This window comes from Onychomys torridus, chromosome 16 (genome assembly GCF_903995425.1).
Source record: "Onychomys torridus chromosome 16, mOncTor1.1, whole genome shotgun sequence".
Classification (NCBI taxonomy): domain Eukaryota; kingdom Metazoa; phylum Chordata; class Mammalia; order Rodentia; family Cricetidae; genus Onychomys; species Onychomys torridus.
Window position 1 is genome coordinate 43,048,184 of NC_050458.1, and position 24,178 is coordinate 43,072,361.

At 49.5% G+C, this 24,178-nt stretch overlaps 1 protein-coding gene across 2 annotated transcripts in view; it reads right to left on the reverse strand.

Annotated features, from left to right (window-relative positions):
- Positions 1 to 18,066, reverse strand: part of Myh9 (myosin heavy chain 9) — an 85,461-nt gene extending 67,395 nt beyond the window's left edge. For both annotated transcript variants that reach the window (XM_036207789.1, XM_036207788.1), the window contains exon 1: positions 17,853 to 18,066. The gene's annotated coding sequence lies outside the window, so the exon portion shown is untranslated. The remainder of the gene's footprint in view (positions 1 to 17,852) is intronic.
- Between the last annotated feature and the right edge of the window lie 6,112 nt (positions 18,067 to 24,178).

A 24,178-nucleotide genomic window follows, 5' to 3' on the forward strand; every position in this document is an offset into this window, starting at 1 on the left:
ATTCTCTCTCTCCGTTGCTCTATATGTACATATGCCTGGTGGGTGGAGGCAAGGTGTCTGTGACAGAGGCCAATGTCCATCATCTTGCTCTGCCAATGTCCACCTTATAGTCTCTCACTGACCCCAGAGCTCATTTGTCTAGACTGGCCAACCAGCAAGCCCTGAGATCTACCTGCCTTGCAGACTCACATAACCACACCATCTGCCACACCTCACTGTCGGGATATCAGTGTGACTACATGTGTAAGCCAAGGCCAGACTGCAGACCTCCAGGACCACAGGGACACGGTGTCACCATACCCCCTCCACTTTACTGTACGACATGCACTAATCTTTGTTTCTAAGACACAAGTGACAGTCCCAACAGCCTCCAGCAACTACTAGAGTGAACTCTGATCATGAGCACCATCCCTGAAAGGGAGGGAGACATAGTATGTCTCAGGAGAAATCAGACTCTGTCAGCAAGCTGATAACTCACAGGAGCCTCTGAGCCTCCGGGCAATCCCTGCCACCCTGCAGTGACTTGAGAAACACAAAGGTAAGGAGGATGTGGCAGGTCTGGCTGACATCACTGTCCTAGCCCGTCCCTGTAAGGCCTAACCCAGAACCACTGTAGAGAACACAAGGGTCCCTGTGCCAGTGTTTGCTGGCACCCCAGACAGGCAGCCCCTCCCTCTACAGTGGCTCCTTAAGTCATCTGTCATGGTTGAACTCACAATGAGTCAGTCATAGACGCGGCACACTTCAGGGGCTTGAAGTCACATCCTGCTTAACCCAACTCAACATGATTTATTCCTCTCCAAGAATGTAGCTCTTTCCCAGAATTTTGTCAAGAGCTCTAGTCAGAATTTGGCCTTGAAAGGGGCTCATTTACAGGCTGGTCCCCAGTAGCAGATCAGCTTGGACATGTAGGAAGGATCCTAAGGTCAGGGCTCTGAGAGACCCCCAGAGTACCTCATCCTAGGAGCTCCATCACAGGAGAAAACACACACACACACACACACACACACACACACACACACACACACACAGTTTTCAAAAAAATTTTTTTTAACGAACACCAACCAGCTTCATGAAATGATGGCCACGTGCAGTGTGCTCCATTATTTTCCACTGTACTTCATTTCTACAGACACTGGTACCACCCAGCTGACAGTCGGGAAACACCCACCGAATCAAACTGTACTAGGCAGAGGAGACTCACAGGTCAAGCCACTGGCCCAACCAAGTCCCACTTTCAATTAGACCAAGCAGAACTCCAAGTTCAGAGGCAAAGGCAAGAACAGACCCAAACCTGCTGCTTGCCAGACAGTGTGTCTCACCATATTCCTATGGCTTGATCTTGCCAACCTTGACCAAGCCAAGGCAGAAATCATGGCCCCTCTCTCTTAAAAAAGGGGGGGCTCAGGAAGCTCAGAGGCACTTGCCTAGATATGAGGACTCTGGAGCATCCTTTAAGAGTCAGGAAGGCAGCAGACAGGGTATGGTGTATATATCTACAGCCTGGTCTACAGGGCTATTTCCAGGACAGCCAGGACTACACAGAAAAACCATGGGGGTGGGGGGGGGGGACCAACAAGTAGGAGCTGGAGAAACAGCTCAGGGGTTAAGAATGCTTGCTTATTCTTCCAGAGGACCAGAGTTCAGTTCCCAGCACCCATATAGGGCAATGGCCTGTAACTCCAGCTCCAAGGAATCTGACACCATCTTCTGAGGTGGTCAGACTGCATTCCTGAGCCCCCTCCTTTCAGAAAGATGATCAAAGTAGGGAGCCTAGGCATGCTTCATACATAAGACAGAAAATAAAATAACAATTCCTAGTTACATGGCTACTCCTGTCTAAAGGCAGGCCGACCCCAGCTGCCCTTCAATTGGGAGCTTGGCTGGCAGGAATGACCTTGACCTTACCGTGTCCTGCACCAGAATCCTGACTGCCTGCAGAGAATTGCTCTTTTGCCTGAGCCACAATTAGGCTCCAAAGTGACCAAGGACGGTCAAGGTTGTACATAAGAAAAGATGCAGGGGCTTGGGGATTTAGCTCAGTGGGGATTTAGCCTAGCAAGCGCAAGGCCCTGAGTTCAATCCTCAGCTCCACAAAAAAAAAGAAGAAGAAGGGGCCCTGCCCTAGGGACATTCACGCCAGGTAACCATATATACATAAAAACCTGGAAGAAAGCCAACGAGACGGCTAAGGGGGGAAATGTCTGTCTGGCACCGAGTTTGATCCCCAGGACCCATATGGTATGGAGAGAACCAACTCCCACAAGCTCTCATCTCCATACACACTTGCGCGCGCGTGCGCGCGCACGCACACACACACACACACACACGCACGCGCACGCACACGCACACGCACGCACACAAAAACGCGAACACATACACAGGCATGTACATAACAGATATGTACACACAGACCTATATACATAAATAAACACATACACACAAAGATGTATACCTAAAGACCTAGAGACTAACAGACAGACATGAACACACAAAGACCTAGCTGCATACAGACACGTACAAACACAAACATGTGCATACACAGACCTCTACACACATGTACCCTCAGAGACATGTACTCATAAAAACCTGGATACACAGACTTGTTCAGAGATATATACAAACCCGGGATACACAGAGAGATGTGTGTACATAAAGACGTATGTAGAGGTCTGTGGACACAGATCTGTGTTCACAGACATGCTCGTAGAATGCACACAGAGATGGCAGCACCAAAGTGCCCCAGAAGATGCTGGAATCAAGACAAAAGTGATGCTATGAGTTGGAGTCTCCTGGATGCAAGCACTGAGCCGTCTCTGCTGCCTGGGTGAGGGTGGGTGTGAATAAGCTAGCTAATCACTCAGAATCTCCCTCAAAAGAACACATGGCCATTAACTTCATCCCAACTGCCTCCAGAGCAACCGACCTCAGACACAGCAGCACTGTCGGGTAACTTCTGTCGGTATCCTGTTTTGCAAAAGAGACATCTGGTACATGGCTTGCTATTAGTGCCTGCATCCTGCAGTTCTCGGTCCGGGCTCCAGGGTCCTGCATCCAACCCTTCTGCTCCCTGCAGCCTAGGATGCAATGAGGCAGCAGACACATAAAGCCAGGGATCCCAGCACATACCAGATCAGGAAGGAGAAAGCGCACGGGCGACTCTGGTCTCTGTTCCAAAGCTGAAGTGGTTCTCAGGCCTGAACTGACCTTTCCTGCACCAGACGCCCCCTGCCAATCCCTTTGAACTTGATTCCTCTGAGGTGAGACTGCTGGGACAGGGAGAGGGTCATCCCCTCCCAGCTGTCTCAAAGGGGCCACTAGAATATACAGGAATTTAGTAAGCCAACCACAACCAATCCGGAATGTCCCCGTCGTCGGTCTGGGCACAACAAAGCAGCCTGTAAAGCCGAGAAGAGCCTTTGAGTCCCACCCCAGCGTCCAGATGGCCTAGGCACCCAGATGGCCCGGGCACCCAGACCTCCACTCAGGTCCACAACGGAGGACCACATTCTTCACATTCTTGTCAGGAAGCCAGAAGAAAAGAGGTGGGTGGAACTGGGGGAGGGGGCTCTGCTACTTCAACCTAAAGATAATTAAAGCCCGGGACTGGTTTTCCGAGGGAAGAGAGAGAGGCCCAGCCCACAGCAGCCAACCTGGGCACTTTCACACAGTGCGCGATTCAGCGAGGCGGGTGGTAGAGCCATGTCACCTGTGAGCCTCCCCCGGACTGCTCCCATGCAGGGCACACAGCTGAGAGGTGACAGGAGGGTCTCTGCAGCTCTTCCTTCCTCTGTGCCAGGAGGTTGGGAGTTCTAGCCACAAGCCTGGAACTCACTACCTGCGGCCAGGGCTGGGGAGGAGGGGATGGCGGCTAGCTTGGGGAGCACATCGCTGGGAGGGCAGGGGAACGCCACGTGCCCCACAGTCGTGGGATAATGAGGCATTCCTCCTGAGCGCTCGACTATACATCCACTCCTCCTCACCCCGACAGGGACAGGAAACAGTGCAGGCAGCAGGCTGTGGGCAGAAGGCAGGCTGAAAACAGCAGGCTGGTGGGGGCCGGCAGGAGGAGGCTCACTGGAGAAGAGAAGCTGAAGCTGGGTTCTCTAAAGAAAGCAGGCTAAAGATAACTCCTTCCCAACCCCCCCACACACACGCACACACACCTGCTGACCACATCTGCCCTGGCCTGCCCATGCTCACCTGAAGTGGGATCTTATACCTGATACCAACAAGTCAATAAGCAATTGGAACCCAAAGCCACTGTGGCAGAAAATCCATGTCATCGTGACCCATAAAATGATGGCATGAAGCCAGGTGGTGGTGGTGCACGCCTATAATCCCAGCACTCAGGAGGCAGAGGCAGGTGGATCTCCGTGAGTTCGAGGCCAGCCTGGACTACAGAGTGAGTTCCAGGACAGCTTCACTGGGCACCAAAACTTCTTGAGATATTGCTTCTTTTCCTCCATCATAGATTCGGGGGGAAAAAAAGTCACAGTGGTCACATAACTTGCAAATGAGATCAAAGGGATTGGGTCAGAGGCCAGAGCCCCTGTCTATTATGTAAGCACTGGACACGTACTTCACGATAGTTAGGCCTCAGAAGCCAAGGAAATACAGCCACCCATCCAGGGCCACCAGAGCTAAGGGAGGTGCCGAAATTGACCCAGTCAGGTACAAACATGTTCCCGTTTCCCCAGTCCGCCGTGGGACTTCAAGGGTCCTGACGGCGAGGCGAGACCACAAAGGGGCAAGCGCTTCCGTGAGAGGTCGGAGTGGTGCCCAGTCCGGCTAAGTACCCAGCAAAGAAAGCTTCACTAGTAGCTACTCAATGCTGGCCAAGCTTGGGGACTTGAAACCACTTCTCCAACTCTGCTGATGCTCACCCCGAGACAGGCCACACTCAGCACTAGGTGGAAAAGGCTGAACAGCCCAAGCGCTGAGGGCCTGGATCTGAAGTGGAAAGGGACACTGAGGGCAGGATTGGGATGGGGGGTTGTGCACCTGCTGCTCCAAGTCAGTCCAGACTGCTGAAGGTAGCCCATCCTCTGGCTGTCTACAGAACACCGAACACCAAGACAAGAGTCGGGTTGGAGGGCTGCAAGGGGGCAGTTGCTTGGTTTTGTTGGAGACAAAGTTTCAATATGTAGCTGAATCTAGCCTTCACTGAGCTCCTCTATGGCCCCTAAGACATACTAACCTGTCTACACGTGAGAAAATGGGGATCAAAGCAGTCTAAGAAGTAGCAGGGGTGAGTAGAGCTCGCTTTTAATCCCAGCTCTGGGGAGGCAGAGGCAGAAGCAGTGGATCTCTTATGAGTTCAAAGCTGCCCTGGTCTACATAAAGATTTCCAGGCCAACCAACCAGGGCTACTCCGGGAGGTGCTAGACCTGAAAAGGTCACCAGAATGTCTGGGCTGCACTGGGCTCCTCTGATGGCTGAAGACACACCTCAGGTTGTCGTCCACAATGGTGATTAAGTCAAGCCATGGTTACTGGAGTAGACCCAAATCTAATATGACTGGTGTCCCCCTAGGAGATTAGGACACATATGCTGAAGACAAGTATGTGACGACACAATAAGATGGCCACCTGCAACCCAGGGTGCCAATGACTCCACTATGACCTTGACTTCCAACCTCCTGTGCCCGTCTGTGGCACTTCGATGTAGCGGTTCCGGAAGCCTGGCGTGATGGCAGTGAACCGGTTTCTGTGGCTGCTGTCTGCCTCCATAGCATGCACACTGCAGGGATGTCCAAGGACTTACTCAATGGCACAGTCCCAGAACCTATGACAGCCCCTAATGCACACCCAGCCTTCAGTCCATAGCTAATGAACAAATAACCTGGATAAAAAATGGAATCCAAACTCAGCTGCTGCCCTGTCCCCACCCATGCGCCACTTCCTCCTCTCATTTCTAATTCTTACATTCCCTTCTCCCACCTCCACTATGACAGCTAGTAAATAATGTAAATTAGTATAAACTCAATGATAATCTTTGGCCTGAAATTACCAAACAGCAGTGTAAACAGGAAGTGAATAAAGATACAAGAGGGGACTAGAACAGCAGTGTAAACAGGAAGTGAATACAGATACAAAGGGGGGCTGGAAATGGGTCCGCCATCAAGAGCCGCTCCTGCTGTGCAGAGGATCCAGATTTGGTTTCCAACATCACATGGTGCCCAATAACCATCCACCCATTACTCCACAATCAGGAACCCAATGCCCTCTTCCAGGCTTCCTGGGCACCAGGCATTCATGTAGTTATACTTACATGAAGGCAATACATATAAACTAATCTCTTTTTAAAAGGGTCACAAAGGGCCTCACCCTAACTAGCAACATTCCACCAGCTGCTGGGACTCCTCCAATGACTTTTTTATTAGTATCAACTTCAACTCATGTGTGAAAAGAAAGCTAGGTTAAGCCTTGGATTGTGTTGCTTTGGGGGGGGGGGGGTTGATTGAGAACCGTGACAAAACCTCAAACCCAAGAGGCCTAGGGTGAGTGCAGATTGCAATGCCTGAGTCCACCCCAGCCCCCTTCATTCCCCAGGCCGGGCAGGTGGCAACAAGCTTCTGGCTCCTTCCCAAACAACAACTTACCTCTCCTGCTCTCTAAGAAGACAGCACATTTCAGAAAGCCTTGAACGGGAGTGTGAACTGAGCGGTGGGGGCAGAGAGTGCTAAGTACAATGCTCTCCTTGACAAAAGCAGGCACCCACCATCATCCTGAAGCCCAGCTGCCCTGCAAATAATTATTTCCCCACTTACAGATAAAAGATCTGTTCAAAAAGCTGCCACTAGGATTCTGAAACTTCCTTTTTACAACAAAGCCAAACTGTTGCAACTTATTGCTACAATTCTTACACCATCTCAGCAAGGCAGAAGCCTCAGCAGAGTCCTGGGCCCCTGGCAAGGTATCTAGATGTTTTCAGACCCTCCCTGTCCTCATGGGTGGGGCCCTATCCCCTCTTCCTTCCTCCTCCCACCCCTCGGCAGTCTTCTTACTCAGCATGGGCCTCAGCAGTGGACCTCATACTGTGAACAAGGCCCCTTGGAGACTTTTGGTCCCTCACCTCTTCCACATGGGTTTTCTGAGCCAGGTCTTGTAAACTGCACAGGTATACACAGGAGACAGACATAAGGCTGGGTGGCAGAAAGTGGACGACCTTCCTCTACAGAGCCTGGAAAGGTCTCTCAGCAACTGGCTCCAGTTCCTGAGCTTCCTGACAGCTCATGAATGACAAGGTGGTTTTACCAGCTTTCTATGAACCGGACTGGGCACCTAGCAGCCCAATCTCCTCTACAAATCCCCATTTCTCATCCGCAACCCCAAAGGCAGACCATGTTCCTAGGACCAGACCTAGTGCAGAGAGCGGCCCAGTGATCTCAGGCACCAGCCTCTTGATGTGCAACCATCTCTGGAGAAGACCTACAACAGACGCTCAACAGCTAGCAGCTCATTGAGTGAACACATTTTAAGAGTCAATAAAACCCATGGTACTTCCCGACAGTGTGAACAGTACTACCCCTCAGTGGACAATAACATGGCCATAATACCCAGTGTGATGATGTTGCAACATAGAAAACTTCAGATTACAGCTCTAAGTGAGAAATCAGAGTACACAGTATCGCTCTGCTTGGGATTTAAGTGCACATAGGTGTGTGCGTGACTGCATGTGTGCATGTATGTGCACATGCAGGAAACCCAGAAACTCCAATGGTGGGGTGCTTCTAGGTAGTGTTGTTGCCATACTTGTGCTGTGAACAACAGGCTCCTAGCTTTTCTTTTTAACTTTCATAGGACACTGTTTCCAACAGCAATGGCTGTTTCTCAATAGTCCGTGAAAAATCTCACCTCAAGTCCTTTGACTGAGTATAACTTGTCTGACCACCCAACCAGGGGACATGGGCAGCCTGCCCAGCACACAGTCAGAGGCTCATCACCTGGGAGTGGAATGCAGCACTCGAATTCTCAGGAAATGGTGCAAGGATGAAAGCCTCCCGTGGGCTACCTTGGGCTCTGAAAAGGCTAGGGCCTACTAGAGAGGGGACCTTTTACCAGTCCTGAGTCACAGGGCTTCACCAACCTGAGTCACTCCTGAACAAAGCTTCAGCAGAGCTGACATGCCTAAGAGCACAGTCCCAGCCCTGCTCCCTGGACACGTCTTGCTCTGCCCTCTGATTTTGCCCCTGGCTCAAGTGCCACCTCCTCTAGGCAGCCTTCTCAGACTCCCCAAGGGCTTCTCCAGGTATGAGCTGGAGCCCCTCGGCTCCTGCAAACAAGAACCACGCTTCCTGTACCTCCATTCTCCCAGCACCTGGCCCTGGGGTCCAGCTTTGTGCGTGGGAAACCATGTTATCCGGTGTGGTTACTGAATAACTAAGGATTGGACAGGCAGACAGACAAAGGAAGGAATGCAACAGTGCACCGATGCCCCAGAGCCAGAAATGGTGGCTAGAAAATGGGACGAGTAAGCCATAACAGAAGTTGGGCGGTGGTGGTACACACCTTTAATCCCAGCACTTGGGAGGCAGAGCTAGCCAGATCTCTGAGTTCAAGGCCACTTTAGAAACAGCTAAGCATGGTGACCCATGCCTTTAATCCCAGAAACCCAACCTTTAATCCCAGGGAGTGGGGGCAGAAAGAAAAAGGTATATAAGGCATGAGGACCAGGAACTAAAGGGGAAAAAGCATGTAGTTAGTTAAGCTTTGGAGCAACACAGTTCAGCTGAGATTCATGTGGAGGAGGACTCAGAAGCTTCCAGCCTGAGGAAACAGGATCACCTGAGGAACTAGCAAGGTGAGATAGCTGTGGCTTGTTCTGCTTCTCTGATCTTCCAGCATTCACCCCAATAACTGGCCTCGGGTTTGAGTTTTATTAATAAGACTCTTTAAGTTTCCTGTTACACACCATGCACAGGCATCAGCAAGAGCATGCCTGTGAAGACAGCATTGGGCTTCTGGCCACGGGCAGCACCGGCTCCAACAGCAACCAGGTTATCCTGGGCTTGACTCCATGCTAGCAGCCAGGGTCCTCTCACCTGCCCTCCCTCCCTCCCTGAGCTCCATACTCATGAAAAGAGTAGCTGCAATAAATACCATTTATTTACTGAGGCACAGGAGGCCTCGGTGAGTGGCCAACAGCAGTGGCAATGATGGTGCTCTTTTACGAGCTCACAGCCAGAGAAGGAGAAAGTCGCAGGAACCAGTCCATCTTCTTTGCAAGCGAGGCTAAGCATCCCCTCAAGTGAAGGGTGTTGCAAGGCCAGGAGCTGAAGTGCCCCCCACCCCCTAGTTTGACTCTCTGTAAGGCAATTCCTCAGCAAAATGAACGAGTTTCTACTTCCTGGGGGCAAGAGGAGAATTCATCAGCATGTAGCCTGTTATCTTCAGGTGCTCAAGAAAATCTAACCCGTCCACTAGCAGAGCTGTGACTCAACTCAGACACCCAGATTCTTGGGCTGCTACTCTGTCCCAGCCTCCTCCTCCTGCGCTGGTAGTTTTCTGTCAGGCTGTCATAAGCTAGAGTTGTTTTGGAAGAAATCTAAACTGAGAAAATGCCCACCAACCCAGACTGGCCTGTAGGCAAGCCTGTGGGGCATTTCTTTGATTAAGGACAGATATGGGAGGGTTCAGCTAAGAGTCAGTGCAACCCCTGGGCAGGTGGGCCTGGGCTTATATAAGCAAGTGAGCTGAGAGAACATGAGAAGAAAGGCAGTAAGTAGGCAGCATGCCTCCGTGGCCTCTGCTTCAGTTCCTGCCTCCAGGTTCCTGCCCTGACTTCCCTTCAGGACAGACTGCAGATCTAGCCTCATTTTAAAGCACCCTCTCCTCCTCCAGTCACTTTGGTCAAGGCGTTGCAGCACAGCAACCGAAACCCTAAGACAGGCACCATGGAGGCCTCAGCTGTGTTCAAGCAGCAGGGACCCAAGCTGACTTGGTGCCAGACCCTATGCTAAGGCAAGGGGGAACCTTTGGCTTCCCAGGCCTCACCGTCCAGCGAGCTCTAAGATTCCTAACCCTTCACCCCTATTCTGGCCTAGTTAGGTTAAGTCTCCAAAAGTGTTCCGCAGCCTCGGTCTTCATGTTTACCACACAGGAAGCTGCCTTCTCCAGCCCAGTGACTTCACATAAAACACAGGAAACACAGACACTCTACATAGAGGTGCCTCCGCTGCTTTCTAAACCCCTTTTTCTTCACGCTTACCCAGCTCAGATCGGAGTAACAAGCTGAGCTGCGCTGTATGAGAAGAAGGATACACAAGAGGCTGGCCCCCTCTGAAGCCTCAACAGCAAGCCCAGAAGCCTGCCCACCGGTTGGTTCCCGCATCACTTAGCTAGCACCACACCTTGTTACCAAGGAGCAGCTTCCTGGAATCACTTTCATCTCTGTGACTTGAACACGTGTCTCCTACCATCAGAGAAGTGATGTCGCCAATAACATAAGGGTAAGGAGGGAGAAAGATGGGCGAAGATGAAGAATGCACCATTTCAAAGCTGGCCTGTCCGTGTGGCAGATGGGAAAATAAGGAGAGCTGAAGGAGATACAGTCAATAGAGTCCAGTCCCAGGTCTGCCCGAGGCCAAAGAAAAAAAAAAAACCAAAAACCTTGGCTTCTTTCTTCAACAAAAAAATAACTGATCCTGAGACTCTGAGTCACAGTTACTAGAAATTCAAACTGGCTGAGGACAGTGAGTGCCAATGTGGCTTTCAGGATGGCCCACCCTTCTGCTTGGCACTGCCCCATAAGAAATACTAATTTCTTTCTTTCTTCCTTCCTTCCTTCCTTTCTTTCTTTCTTTCTCTCTCTATTCCTTCCTTCCTTCCTTCCTTCCTTCCTTCCTTCCTTCCTTCCTCTCCCTGTCTGTCTGTCTATCTGTCTCTCTCTCTCTCTCTCTCTCTCTCTCTCTCTCTCTCTCAGCTTTAGGAACTTTTTCTGCCCAAGGGTCCCACCCAACTGGAAGAAGTTCAGACAAACCCAACACCTCCCCCATTCTTTAACTTACTGCCTCTCAAAGGAAAAGATGTTTTAGGGAGGGAAGAAGGTTTCTGAGGAAGGCTAAGGGAGCTGAGTGTGCTGCTTGGCTACCTGCCCACAAAAGCCAAGAAAGATGGTACCGTTCAAAAGCACTTTCTCGCGCCTGAGTGAAACCAGGAGCAACTGTCGGCATGAACCCTGGGCAAAGTACTCATCAACATGGGAAGAAAAATGTATTTCTTTAAAAACTATGCCCAAGACCCCTTCAACTCAGACATTCTGCAAGTCTGAGCAAATTCAACAGAAGGGCACTTTTTGTTTTGGTCTGGTTTCTTTTTTAAAGACAGGGGGGGTCTCTCTGTCGTCCTGGAAGGTCTGGAACTCACAGAGATCCACCGGGCCCTGCCTCCTGAGTGCTGGGATTAAAGGTGTGCACCACCACCATTCCCAGCATTGATGCCAATGGTTTTTCTTTCAATTGGGATCATTTACAATTAGAATCAATATTCAGAGATTGGGGGGTAGTTCTGGGGGAAAGCGCAGTGGCAAGGTAGTTGCCTAGCATCTAAACCTTGGGACTGATTGATTCCCAGCACTGCAGAGGAAGAAAATTAAAAATAAAACATAGAAAAATCTAAGGATCAAGATTCCAAATTGTAAATGTCCTCTTGGTCAGTGACATCCTTATAAATGAAAGAAATTCATCTATGGCTATCTTAACACATAAACATTATGGAAACAGGCATCCAGCCCAGAGGGACCATAGAGGCCTCCCTGGGAGATGCCTTTTTTTCTTGGCAAAGCACCATAAGGACCTAGAGATCCATCTGAGAGGCCACAAGGAAGTAACTTGGGGCATGGAAAAGATCAGTCGCTCTTACCTCTAGGCAGCAGATAGGCTGCAGTCCAACCTGTCCTGCAGGAGCCTCACCCTTCACCAGCGACTTCCTTCCAGAGAACAGTGCAATCTCCCCAGCCAAGGGAGGGTCCTGGGCATTCACAACCAGCATGGAGAGGCCTCAGTCAAGGCCCAGGAGCCTCCTTCTTCTCCAGCCACCTGCCCAGTGCTGAATCACCTCAGGCTCGGGAAACCAGTCAGTGTGGAGCCTGACTAAGTCTAGCACAACCATGCCTCAGGTCCTTTTTAAAGAGACTCACATCACAGCCAAGGAGCAGCGGCTCCCGGTGCCTTCAACCACCTGCCCATGTGGTGGCAGGCCCACTTTAGAGCCTGGCTCACTCACTGTACGTGCTCTTGGGTGACTCACGCCACTCTGAATTTCCACACTGTCTGGCAGGGGGCAGGGCCTGCTCAAAACCCTCGGAGGCTCTTCCTCAGGCTTCACTGGGGAAAGGAATGAGGAGAGCTGGCAGCGTCTCCAGCACCCACAGCATCTGAGGCTGGCATCAGCCCTTCCTGGAGACAAAGGTCAGGGTCTCTCCAAGTCACCATGTCCCTTTGATCACACTGTCGAGAACTTGAGTTTTTCCACTGCTGATGCATTAAAAACCACAGACCAGATGTAGGAGCAATTAACTGGGGCAGAGCAGAAAAGGGGTGTACTTTCAAATCCTATGACCCCAAGTTACAAAAGAAGGGGTCACACACCTTTAATCTCAGCACTCAGGAGGCAGAGGCAGGCTGATCTCTATGAGTTCAAGGCCAGCCTGGTCTACACAGTGAGATCCTGGCCAGCCAAGGCTACATAGTGATACCTTGTCTCAACAACAAATCCATGCAAGCTTCTTTTTCTCATAGCCAAAACAGGAATCACCCCCCATATTTCCCAGGCTGGGGTGGGTGATGGGATGATCGGAACAGTACATCTGTCATTCTAGAGAGATTGAGGCAGGCTGAGGAAAACAGGAATCAGTGTTCTAAGCCAGAAGAGCAGGTCAGTCCATTTTTAAGCCCTTTCCACCTCCACCAGGTATGATGGCACAGACCCGCAATCCCAGCATTCAAGTGGTCAGGGGTAGAAAGGCAAAGGCTAACCTGAACCTAACAATCAGATCCTGTCTCAATAAAATAGCAGAGGTGAAAGGTTTCCCACAAATGGGAACACAGCCTTTTCATCCCCCTCGAAGAACATGCCCTATGAGCACATAGAGATTAGCCTGTCTTTTAAGGGCTGCAAGGATTTCCGCTGTACAGCTGTGCCATGATTAACGTGACCTTTCTAATGGATAGTGAGCTTGTTTCCTGCCTTCTTCTCTGAAGATGCCACAGTGCCTATCCTCAGACATTTCCTTCTGCACAGTCCAGTTATCTGTGGGGCAAGTGCCTAGGATGCAGTTAGAAGGGAATACGCATCAGCAGATACTGTCAAAACTACCTTTGAAAAAGAGGTGTGCCTGGAGCTGGAGAAATGGCCAGTGGTTAAGAGTGCACACTGTTTTGGCAGCGGACTGGAGTTCGGTCCTCAGTACTCACATCGTGTGGCTTACAACACCAGCTAAAGGGGGAAATCCCACACCTCTGGCCTCTTCTGGCACCTGTACTCATCTCACACACACACACACACACACACACACACACACACACACACTTTTTTTTAAATCTCTACCAAAAAAAGGAAAAGGTGTGCAACCTATACCCCACCCATAAAGCACTCATGTGGGGAAGCAGAGGCATCTGGAAGGAAGTCCCTCAAATGTAGCTTCCCAGGCACCCCAGTATACCAGTAGGCATATGAACTGCTACACTCTCACAGGGAATGTGACCTTCTCTAACAGATCAAACCTACCTTCTACCAGCACCACAGCTGGAAGCCAGGTCTCCTGATACTCAAGTCTGGTGGTGTTCTTTCCACACTACCCTTGCCTATCGCCTAGAACATGGAAAACCATGTTTTAGGAAAAAAACAACAACAACAACAAAGAAACATACAGCCAGCATGAGCAACTTCTGCCTAGGCCAGCGCTTCAAAACATACCATTTAGCCCACATTCATAAGCAAGTATACCCAAAAGCATAGATAGCCTTAAAGCCACTAAGATTTTGGCATTTTGCCCGCCCCTGCAAGGTGACCCCCAAGCACCCCATGATACACGGACCCCTTTTTAAAGGTAGAAAAAAATAATGAGTTGGGAACCAAGGAAAATGGTCTACCCTTTACCCTCACATAACCACCTAGTGAGGTAAGAGTGATAAAATCTATGGTTAATTAAAAAAAAAAAAAAGAAAGAAAGAAAAGGTGTACATGCCACTATACAGCAGGCCTTGCACATGATTACTTCTTCTAGCTCTTGCCTTCAGTTTTGCAGAGTAGATCCAGTGATTCCCATGTTCCAGATGGGAAAACTGAGGGAGTTGAATAATGTGCGCAATGTCACAAAGCTAGTGGGAAGGGGTAAATTTGAATTCTGCCATATCACCACAGTTCATGTTCTTTCCCTGACCCACTCATGCTTCCCAACTTTAAAAATGGGATTCTGGGGCCAACTCAGTGGATTAAAGACCCTTGCCACTCAGTCTGAGTTAGATCCCAAGGATCCCATGGTAGAAGAGAAGAATCAACTCCCCTAAGTTAGTGTCTGTCTCTGTCTCTGTCTCTCTGTCTCTCTCTCTGTCTCTCTCTGTCTCTCCCTCTCTCACACACACACACACACACACACACACAAACTTTTCTGTATTTAAAAAAAAAATTTTTAAACAGAGGTCTCTGAGCCAGTTGCCTAGGCAACCAGGGCTCTGTTCTGTTGTCACCAGAGGCCCTGAGCCCAGGGGCTCAGAGCACCAAGGGTTAAAGCTGAGACGGTGATTCTCTGGGGCAGCACAAAAGGAAAATGTACTTCCTGCCCCTGCGGGCGGAGATGCTGTTTTATGCTCAGTAAATTAGGACGTTTGTTTAATTAAGAGAACACACAGATTTTGTTATTCTAAATATTTTTGGAACATGATGCTTGGAGGAAGCTGTCAAGGCAAGGATTTTTTTTCCCTTTGCTTTAGCTCTCCCCTACCTCCCAAGAGAAGGAAAACAACAGCTAACCCCTCCTCCCCCTTTGAAATAAAGATGTCAAGCTGGTAGGGGCTGTCTTAAGTACTTTATTGAAGGATTAGTTCGAAGAGGAAGTGAGCAAAACTCTAGCAGCCCCATTTCTAGCAATACCCTATCGGCTCCCTGTAACAATGCTGCATTTTTTAAGAGCTAAGAGATCCTTGTTTTGTTTTGTTTTTTTCTAGAGCAAGACCAGGCAAAAAAAGGCAGGCTGTGATTAACATGCACACTTCATTCCACAAGAGAAAAGCTGCCCTATCTCCAAACCCTTTGGTTAAAAAGTTCAAAAGTTAAAAAATAATAATAAATAAATAAAAACCAGATAAACCAGAACCCAGTCCTTCCTCTCCTCTCCCCTCTCAGGCCCTTCAGACCAGCAGCCCCACTGAGAGTCCCTGACTCCAGCTTCCCTTCCCCCCAGGGTGACATAATGCCTCCCAACAGAACTTGCTAATGCTGGTTGGAGGGGAACCTGCTCCTGCCCACCTGCCCACCTGCCCACCTGCCCTGCCAGGACCTGCAGAGTACAGGAGCAAAGTTCTGGACTGTCACCCACACCACACACTGCCTCTCAAACTGCACTGAGCAATCCCGCGATGCTTTTAATTACTCCCCAATTATCCATTAAATGACTCCCCACTTTCCTTCACCACGTGCTTGCCTCAGACTGACAAGCCTGAAATGCCTTCCTTCCTCATGGTGGCTTCCCTGCCTGCCCTGGACAGCAGGCTCGCCACCCCCCCCAAACCTAGGAATCCCTTGAGTCCTTTGTCCCTGGCTTGTTTGGGACACAGCACTAGCTGTCTTTGTACCTCAGTGTGCCACTGTTACTCCTTGAAGCCTTCCAATTTCCCCAGGACACAAGTCTCTTCAGGAGGCCAACAAGCTCTCACAGGGCAGTCCGATGCCTCACGGTACCTTTCCGGAATTCTTGTCATGTCCACCTCACACTAAAGTCACCTACTGATTTGTCTCAGCTCTCCCCTAAGTGCCTGCGGGCAGGGACCAGCTCTTACTCAACTCACCCCACCCCACCCTACCCCCACACACACCACCTGGCAAAGTCCTGGGCAGGAGAAGCCAGTTAAATATTTGCTCAATTACACATCTATAGGCCCTTCCCCCACCCATAGCAACCTTGTATATAAACTGACTGATATTGAGAGATTGTCTTAAACAGGCCTTCAAGCAGCCTGCCTCCTGAACAAAAAGAAGGTAGACAGGTGAGGTTATCAGCCTGGCCTCTAGACCGTGGAGTCAGAAATGGCTACAATGTTGCTGTGAACAAGGGGCTAAAATTCTTCCCTAAAGGGGCTAAAACAGTTACCTTTTTAATTTGTTGTTGTTGTTGTTGTTTATTTAACTTGGTCCAAGACTGGGGAGGGACTCCAGGGGGGTTACACAGCTGTCTAAGCAGCGTGATAAGAAGTTCAGGTGGAGGTCCTGAGGCTGGCTGGCACCCAGCAGATGAGGGAGCGCCACTCAGGCGAGGAGACCTCCCAATCGTGCTTGAGAGTGAGCCGCTTGCCCAGAGATGGCTGGGATGCGCCAGTCTGCGCTGGCTAAAAATATGGAACACTGAACGAATTTGCGTTCACAGGGGCCATGAATCTGTGTATCGTCCCAATTTTAGTAGGGGTGCTGCCGAAGGGAGCAGGCAACAGTTACTTTGAAATCTTGCTAAATCCAGAAAACGACTCAGAGAGAACTGAAAAGCCACTGGACCGACCTCTCCACTGCCCAGCCGAGGTAGCCTCCGGGTCTCCCAAGAAAGACCTGGGACTTCCCAGAAACCTTTTCCCTAACACCGCTGGGTGGGGCCTCAGGCACCCGCCCGGGCCCACCCTGCCCTCAATTTCACTACTGCCTGCAAGCAAGTCCTGGAGGATTCAAACTCCGTTGCTTGGGATATAAGGACCAGGAGAAGCGGAGAGCAGTTCTGCCTTGGGCGTGGCCCCAGAACAGGATGGGGTGAGGACCCTTGCACAGGGAAGTGGGGGATGTCTTCAAAACTCCGCCTCTAACCCTAACATAAAAGATGCAGTAGTAGCCGGGCCTGGTCCTAAAGTCACGGCCAGCTCCCAGACACTGGTCCGGGCGTGGCGTCCCAGGGTGCGGTGGAATCAGGTGCATGCCTGGGCGGCCGGACGATCGCGGGTAGACTCGGGCCTTTTGCCCTCGGGCAATAGAAACCCTAGGTTGGATGAGGACAGACGGGGGTCTTTCTGGCGCCGTGGGCCCCTCAGTAGCTGGGTCCCCTTTTCCCACGCACCCAGCGCACCTCTCCCCGCCCCCTCCCGGCCTGAAGGCTGACGGGCGAATGAGGAAGTCCGCTGCGGAGGGCGGAAACAGAGCCGGGCGCAATGTCTGCGGCGGGACCGACCGATCCTGACTCAGAAGGACACCCCGACAGCTGCCAAGCAGTCCCTTCCTGCCCGTTACCTCCCTTTGCAAAACTTAGAGGAACCGCTGTCCCGAGCCCGCATCTTCATCCCCGTGGGCTCGGGGGACGGTCCGCGGATTGCGGCGTCCCCGAAGGGGTTAAAAAGTTTGCCCCAGCCGGCCGTCGGGGAGGCGGGAGCGCACAGGCGACAGAAGCAGGCCGACTTCCCAGTACCCAGACCGGGAAGGTTCCCAGCGGGGAGGGGACTGCGTCCCCCGGCTTCCTAACCCCAAGGCCTCACTGCCTAGCGCCCCTCGGATGAGGATGCGCAGCCCGGTTCTAGGCGTTCGCGCCCGACCGCGCCAGAGCCGGCCACGCGGAGGCCGAGAACCACAGGGCCGCCGGCTCCAAATGCCGAGCGTATAGTCGCCGCGCGCGCGCGCTCGGGAGTCCCGGGGCGGGACACACCGGCAGGGCTCGCTCACCTGAACCTGGGTTTGCCCGGGGAACAGGCGCTGGTTCTACAGAGAGGACTTTCGCGAGCGCTCGGGCGGCGCGGCGGGGTGGAGCGAACGCGAGACTCGAGCCGCAGCAGCTCAGGTTCTTGAGCCTTCCGTGCCCTGCCCAGGAACCGCGGTGCTCTGCGCGCCTCACCGCACCCAGCTCTGCTGAACGCCGCCCGCCCCGCCCCGCCCTTCCAGAAGAGGACGGGCCTGTAGCCTTCGCCGGGTCGGGGCGGAGCTCCCGAGGGCGCCCGCCCCTCCCCAAACCGCCCAATCCAGCAGGAGTCTGGCCGAAACTGACACATATCTACAGCCTATCACAGACAAGGGACGGATGCCAACCAGCTAGGATTCCTCCTCCCCATCCGTTCCCACCTCCGCCCACCCCACCTTCCCGGCGCTTCCTAGGCGGGAGCCCCGCCTCGTAGGGCGTATCCAACGGACAGCCAGGTTACCGGACGAGGATTGACGTGAACTACACCCAATCAGGAGTGGGCGGCTCCGGCGCGCTGGGCTCCAGGTCCCGGCTCTGGTGCGCAGCCTGGGCCGGGCTGAGGCCGGCGGGAGAGTGTTGGGAAGGTCTGAGGCTCTGACACTCCGCCCCGCGAGCCTTGTTTTGCCTTCGTCCTGCCCTACCAGGAGAACAGATATTAAGTACCATATATGGGAAAAGTGGTATTTTACATAATTATGATGGCTGTGGGGGCGGGCATGGCTTCAACCCTGCATTCCGTGTGGGCGTCCTGAGTTCGATTTGGAGCCTGCTGGCGGCTGTCCTCCAGCCTCTGAACCTTTGCTCTGGTGGGTCCCTCTGCTTGGAATGCTTTACCTCCGAGTAATTAACTTGGGACACATCCTCTGAGATATTTATCGCTAAATTATTTTTAAGGGTGTATTGCATTTATTTATTTTAGTTACTAACCACGAGAGGATTTTTTTTTTTCTCACTTCTCATTTAATCCATCAGGAATCTGGTCAATCCACACATTATTTTCAGCCCTGATTGTAGGTACCACTTTCACCATATCCGTTTCGAGTTGTGTTCATTGATCTGTGTGGTTGACCGTTCGGTAGTCAGTCAGTGGGGATAGCTCTTAATCACTTTATGAGGGCAAATTTCTCGTCATTGCTCTTAACTGTTGAAATGTTCTTGCTAACACAGCTAAAACGATCCTTCCAAATGAACTTCAGGGAAAACTTACATTCTAAAGACAAAAGACAGCTTTAAAAAAAAAAGATTTTGCAGCCCAGATGACAAATGATTATTACCAACAATACATTAAAGATTGCTTCCTGGTTGATAAGCAAAATCCAAATGCTCCAAAAGAAAAAAAAAAAAAAAAAAATGGCTGAAAACATCCAGGGGTGATGAGTGGTACACCGGAACTCAAGAGGCTGAAGTTAGGATACTACCACTGAACTACACAGACAAGCAGTCCAAATGTGTGAAATAAACAGCCAATAATTACTTTTAAAACTGATCATCAAGGGGCTGGGGATGTAGTTCGGCTATAGAGCATTTATCTGGCATATGCAAGGCTTGAGTTCAATTAGCAATAACATACACACTCAACTTACTAAGAACAGACTTTAAAAGAGAAAAGCCTGCTGGGCAGTGGTGGTGCACGCCTTTAATCCCAGCACTAGGGAGGCAGAGGCTGGAGGATCTCAGTGAGTTCAAGGACAACCTGGGCTACAGAGTGAGTTCCAGGAAAGGGGTAAAGCTACACAGAGAAACCCTGTCTTAAAAAACCAAAACAAAAAAAAAAAAAAAAAAAAAAAAAAAGGAAGAAAGAAAGAACTGAATGGCCAATAGCAAGGCAGGAGAAAGGATAGGTGGAGCTGGCAGGCAGAGAGAATAAATAAGAGGAGAAATCTGGGTAGAAGATTGGGGAGCAAAAGAAGGTGAAGGAGCGAGAAAAGAGGGGGCCAGCCATACAGCCGGACACGGAATAAGAAGGAAAGACAAGATATACAGAAATAGAGAAAGGACGCTGGGCTGTGGTGGCGCACACCTTTAATTCCAGTACTTGGAGGCAGAGGCAGACAGATCTCTGTGAGTTTGAGGCCAGCCTGGTCTACAGAGCAAGTTCCAGGACAGGCTCCAAAGCTACACAGAGAAACCCTGTCTTGGGGGGAAAAAAAGAAAGAAAGGAAAGAAAGGAAGGAAGGAAGGAAGGAAGGAAGGAAGGAAGGAAGGAAAGAAAGAAAGAAAGAAGGAAAGAAAGAAGGAAATAGAGAAAGGAAAAAGCCCAAAGGCAAAAGGTAGATAGAAGTCATCTAAGGCCAGGCATTCATAAGTAATAAGTCTCCATGTGTATTTATTTGGGAGCTGGGTAGCAAGACTCCAAAGCAAAAGAGTAAAAACAGCCAACTAAAATCCCTGTCTCAAACAAGAGAGGAAGCAAACCAATCCATGGCTTTGTTTACTAAAGCTTCACTTTTACCTCAAGCATCAACAGTTCTACTCTTAAACATATATCCAACAAAAAATGACTCTTTAGATCCACCACAGGATCTAAAAAAATATCCACACAAGCTTAAAAGAGCCAAAAGGTAACAGCAAGATGGCTCAGCAGATAAAGGTGCCTGCTGCCAAACCTAAGTTCTGTCCCTGGGACCCACATGGCAAAGAAGAGAACCTACTCCCCACAGGTTTGTCCTCTGATATACACAAAATAAAATTTTCAATTAAAAAAAAAAAAAAAAGCCAAGTTTGATGGCACATGCCTTTAACACTAGAGCTTAGCACTTAGGAGGGAGAGATAAGGTAGATCTCATGAGTTCCAGGACAGCCAGGGTTATGTAGTGAGACCCTCCCCTCCCACTCTAAAAAGTAGTAGGAAAAAGTCAATTAATATAAAACTGTGTTGTTCATGTCCATAATTCCAACATTCCTAACACTCAAAAGGCTGTAGCAGACAGTGAGTTGGAGGCCAGCCTGGGCTATATAGAGAGACCCTGACAAAAAAAATAGTAATAATAATAATAATAATAATAATAATAATGGGATAAATTAGTCTACACTTGATTACTATGCAGACATGAAAAGAGAGAGAGAGAGAGAGAGAAATCAACAGCCTCATCCCCCCCCCCAACAAAGATCTAGAAACTCCCAGGAACTCGGTTTCTTTCTTGCTCCACTCCTGGTGATCAAGGTCGGTGGACACTGCAGGAATGCACGTTCAACTGCTAGAGATCCTTCTGAATGGTTTCGACCTAAGCTACCCACACCTCTAGCAGAGGCACACATTGATAGAATTTTTTGCCCTATATGAAGCGCCTTATGGAAGAATTATCTTATTTCATCTTCACAATGATATTATTCCCACTTTGCAGATAAGGAAAGTGAGACTTAGCAAAGTTAAATGACTCCCCGGGTTTACCTATCCAAACTACTAAGCCGTGGGATTGGTGTTCAGACCAGGCAAATGTAACCAGCTGCCCAGGCTCCCAGCACTGCACTGCCCACTCTGACCAGCAGAAGCTCTCTTCTTTGCAGCCTTCAACTCCTTTCCTGGATTTCCAGCCCACTCTGCCACCTGCAACTGTACCAGTCACAGAGGGAACTGCCATGTCCATGTTCCACCCAGGCCTCCAATTTAACCATCTTTTCTCTTTTTTCTCAACTTTAAAAAATTGCGATAAACACTCTGAAGGAAACTAGGTCAACCTGCAACAGAGATACTTGCACATCCATATTTACTATGGAGGCAGGCTGAATGCCCATCATCAGGTAAACAACTGGAACAAATGTGCTGGATATACACAACAGACTTTAGCCTTAAAGAAGAATGAAATAAAATGATGCCATTCACAGGGAGATGAGCGGACCTGGAGAGTATCATGTTAAGAGAAATAAGCCACGCTGAGAAAGACAATATCATATGTTGTCTCCCATATGCAGAATCTAAATTTAAATTACAATACTTGTAGCCAGATATGGTGATGCATGCATGCCCATAATCCCTGCATTTGGGAGGTAGAAGCAGGAGGATTAGGAATTTGAAACCAGATTTTTTAATGTCAAACATGAAAGTGGGAAGGGGCTATGTTAGGCAAGAAAGGGGTCTAAAAGATGGGGACAAGGAACAAGGAAGAGAAATAGGGGAAGGAGGACAGGTATTGCATATTTTCTCGTGTGTGTGTGTGTGTGTGTGTGTGTGTGTGTGTGTGTGTGTGTAGGTCAAAGGACAGTTTGCAGGAACCAGTTCTCTCCTTCCACCATGTGGATCCTGAGGACCAAATTTGGGTCTTCAGGCTTACCAGTAAGTAGCTGCTTTACTCACTGAGCCATACCTCTGTTTCCTTTCATATATGGAATCTAGCTTTAATAATAATATATATGGGAGGATAGACAAGGGAAGGTAATAGAGTAGAGAATATGAGCAAAATACAATTGTGTGTGTGTGTGTGATCACTAAACCCATGATGTATGTTGACTAAAAAAAATCAATTAAAAGTATAAATTATAAAAAATTAAAATTGTGTTATCCAGGTGTGATGGTACACATCTTTAATTAAGTACTTAGGAGGCAGATGCAGATGGATCTCTGAGTTTGAAACCAGCCTGGTCTCCAGAATATTCAGCACTACATAGAGAGACTCCGTCTCTAAAACAGAAAATAGAAGTTGGGGATTTAGCTCAGTGGTAGAGCGCTTGCCTAGCAAGCACAAGGCCCTGGGTTCGGTCCTCAGTTCTGGGGGAAAAAAACAGAAAATAAGTAAATAATAATTGTGTTAAAATATGCACAATAGCCGGGCAGTGGTGGCGTAGACCTTTAATCCCAGCACTTGGGAGGTAGAGGCAGGCAGATCTCAGTGAGTTTGAAGTCAGCCTGGTCTACAGAATGAGTTCCAGGACAGCCAGGGCTGTTACCCAGATAAACCCTGTCTCTAAATACACACACTCCCCCCCCCCCAAAAAAAATGCACAATAAAATTTACCCTGTTAGAGCCATTTTAAATTGTATTTTATTTTTATGTTGTATGTGTGTTGATGTTTTGTCAGCATCTATGTATATAAGCCATGTGTGTGCCTGGTATCCAGGGACACCAGAAGGCATCAGATTCCCTGGACGTAGAATTACAGAGGGTTGTGAGCCATCATGTGGGTGCTGGAAATCAGGTCCTCTGGAAGTACAGGCAGTGTTTTTTGTTTTTTTATTTGTTTGTTTTCTGTTTTTCGGAGCTGAGGACCGAACCTAGAGACTTGCACTTGTTACGCAAGCGCCCCACCAGTGAGCTGACTCCCCAACCCCTACAGGCAGTGTTTTTAAACTACTGAGCCACAATCAAATGTGTGGCACGGTGGCACTGAATGAGTTTATTGTACCATCCATAGACTCCGCCTACCAAGACTGAAGGAAGCTTTCTGCTCACCACACAGCCACGCCCACTCTCTCCTCCCCAGCTCCCACTGTGTTACTTTCTGTCTCTGATGTAAGGAGCTGGCCACTATGCCTGACCCTTTGTACTTTTTTAAATCAGGTCTTCTGGGTGGGAGTTTTTGAGTTGCAGAGTTCTCTGTCTGTATATGTATTCCTCATCGTCTGTGTGGTTTTCTTCTAGCCTGCAGGTTAACTTTCTGTGGCCAGTGTCTTTTAGGATCTGAACGTACTTTAAAACAAACAAGAAAACAAAACAAAAAACAACTCAGGGCCCTGGACTTTTAATCCCAGCACTCAAGAGGCAGATGGATCTCTGTATGTTAGAGACCAGCCTGGTCTACATAGTGAGCTTCAGGATGGTCAGAGCTATGTAGAGAGACCCTATCTAAAATAAACAAACAAACAAACGATTCAGGGCCTTCCTTGAACTTTTATTTGTTTTGTTTTGTGTTGGTTTTTTGTTTGTTTGTTTTTCTGGGCATGATGGCTTACACCTTTACTTCCAGCACTTAGGAAGCATAGGCAGGCAGATCTCTGAGTCTGAGACTAACCTGGTCTACAGAGCCAGTTCCAGGGCTACAGAGTGAGAGTCTGTCTCAAAAAGGGAAGAATGGCCAGATAGTTGATGCAGAGGTTAAGAGCACTGACTTGTCTTACAGCGGACGTGGGTTCTGTTCCCAGCACCTCCATGTCAGCTCACAGCCTGTAACTGCACAGAAGGATGACCGAATACCATCTTCTGGTGTCCTCAGATATCAGGCACAAGCATGCTGTGCACACATACGCATAAAATTACAAAGTTTTTCAACATTATTTTATTTGTTATTATTAGTGTGTATGTGTGTGTGTGTGTGTGTGTGAGACGTGTGTGCGCATGGGTGCAGGTGTGACTGGCTTCACAAAACTCAATTCCCTGCA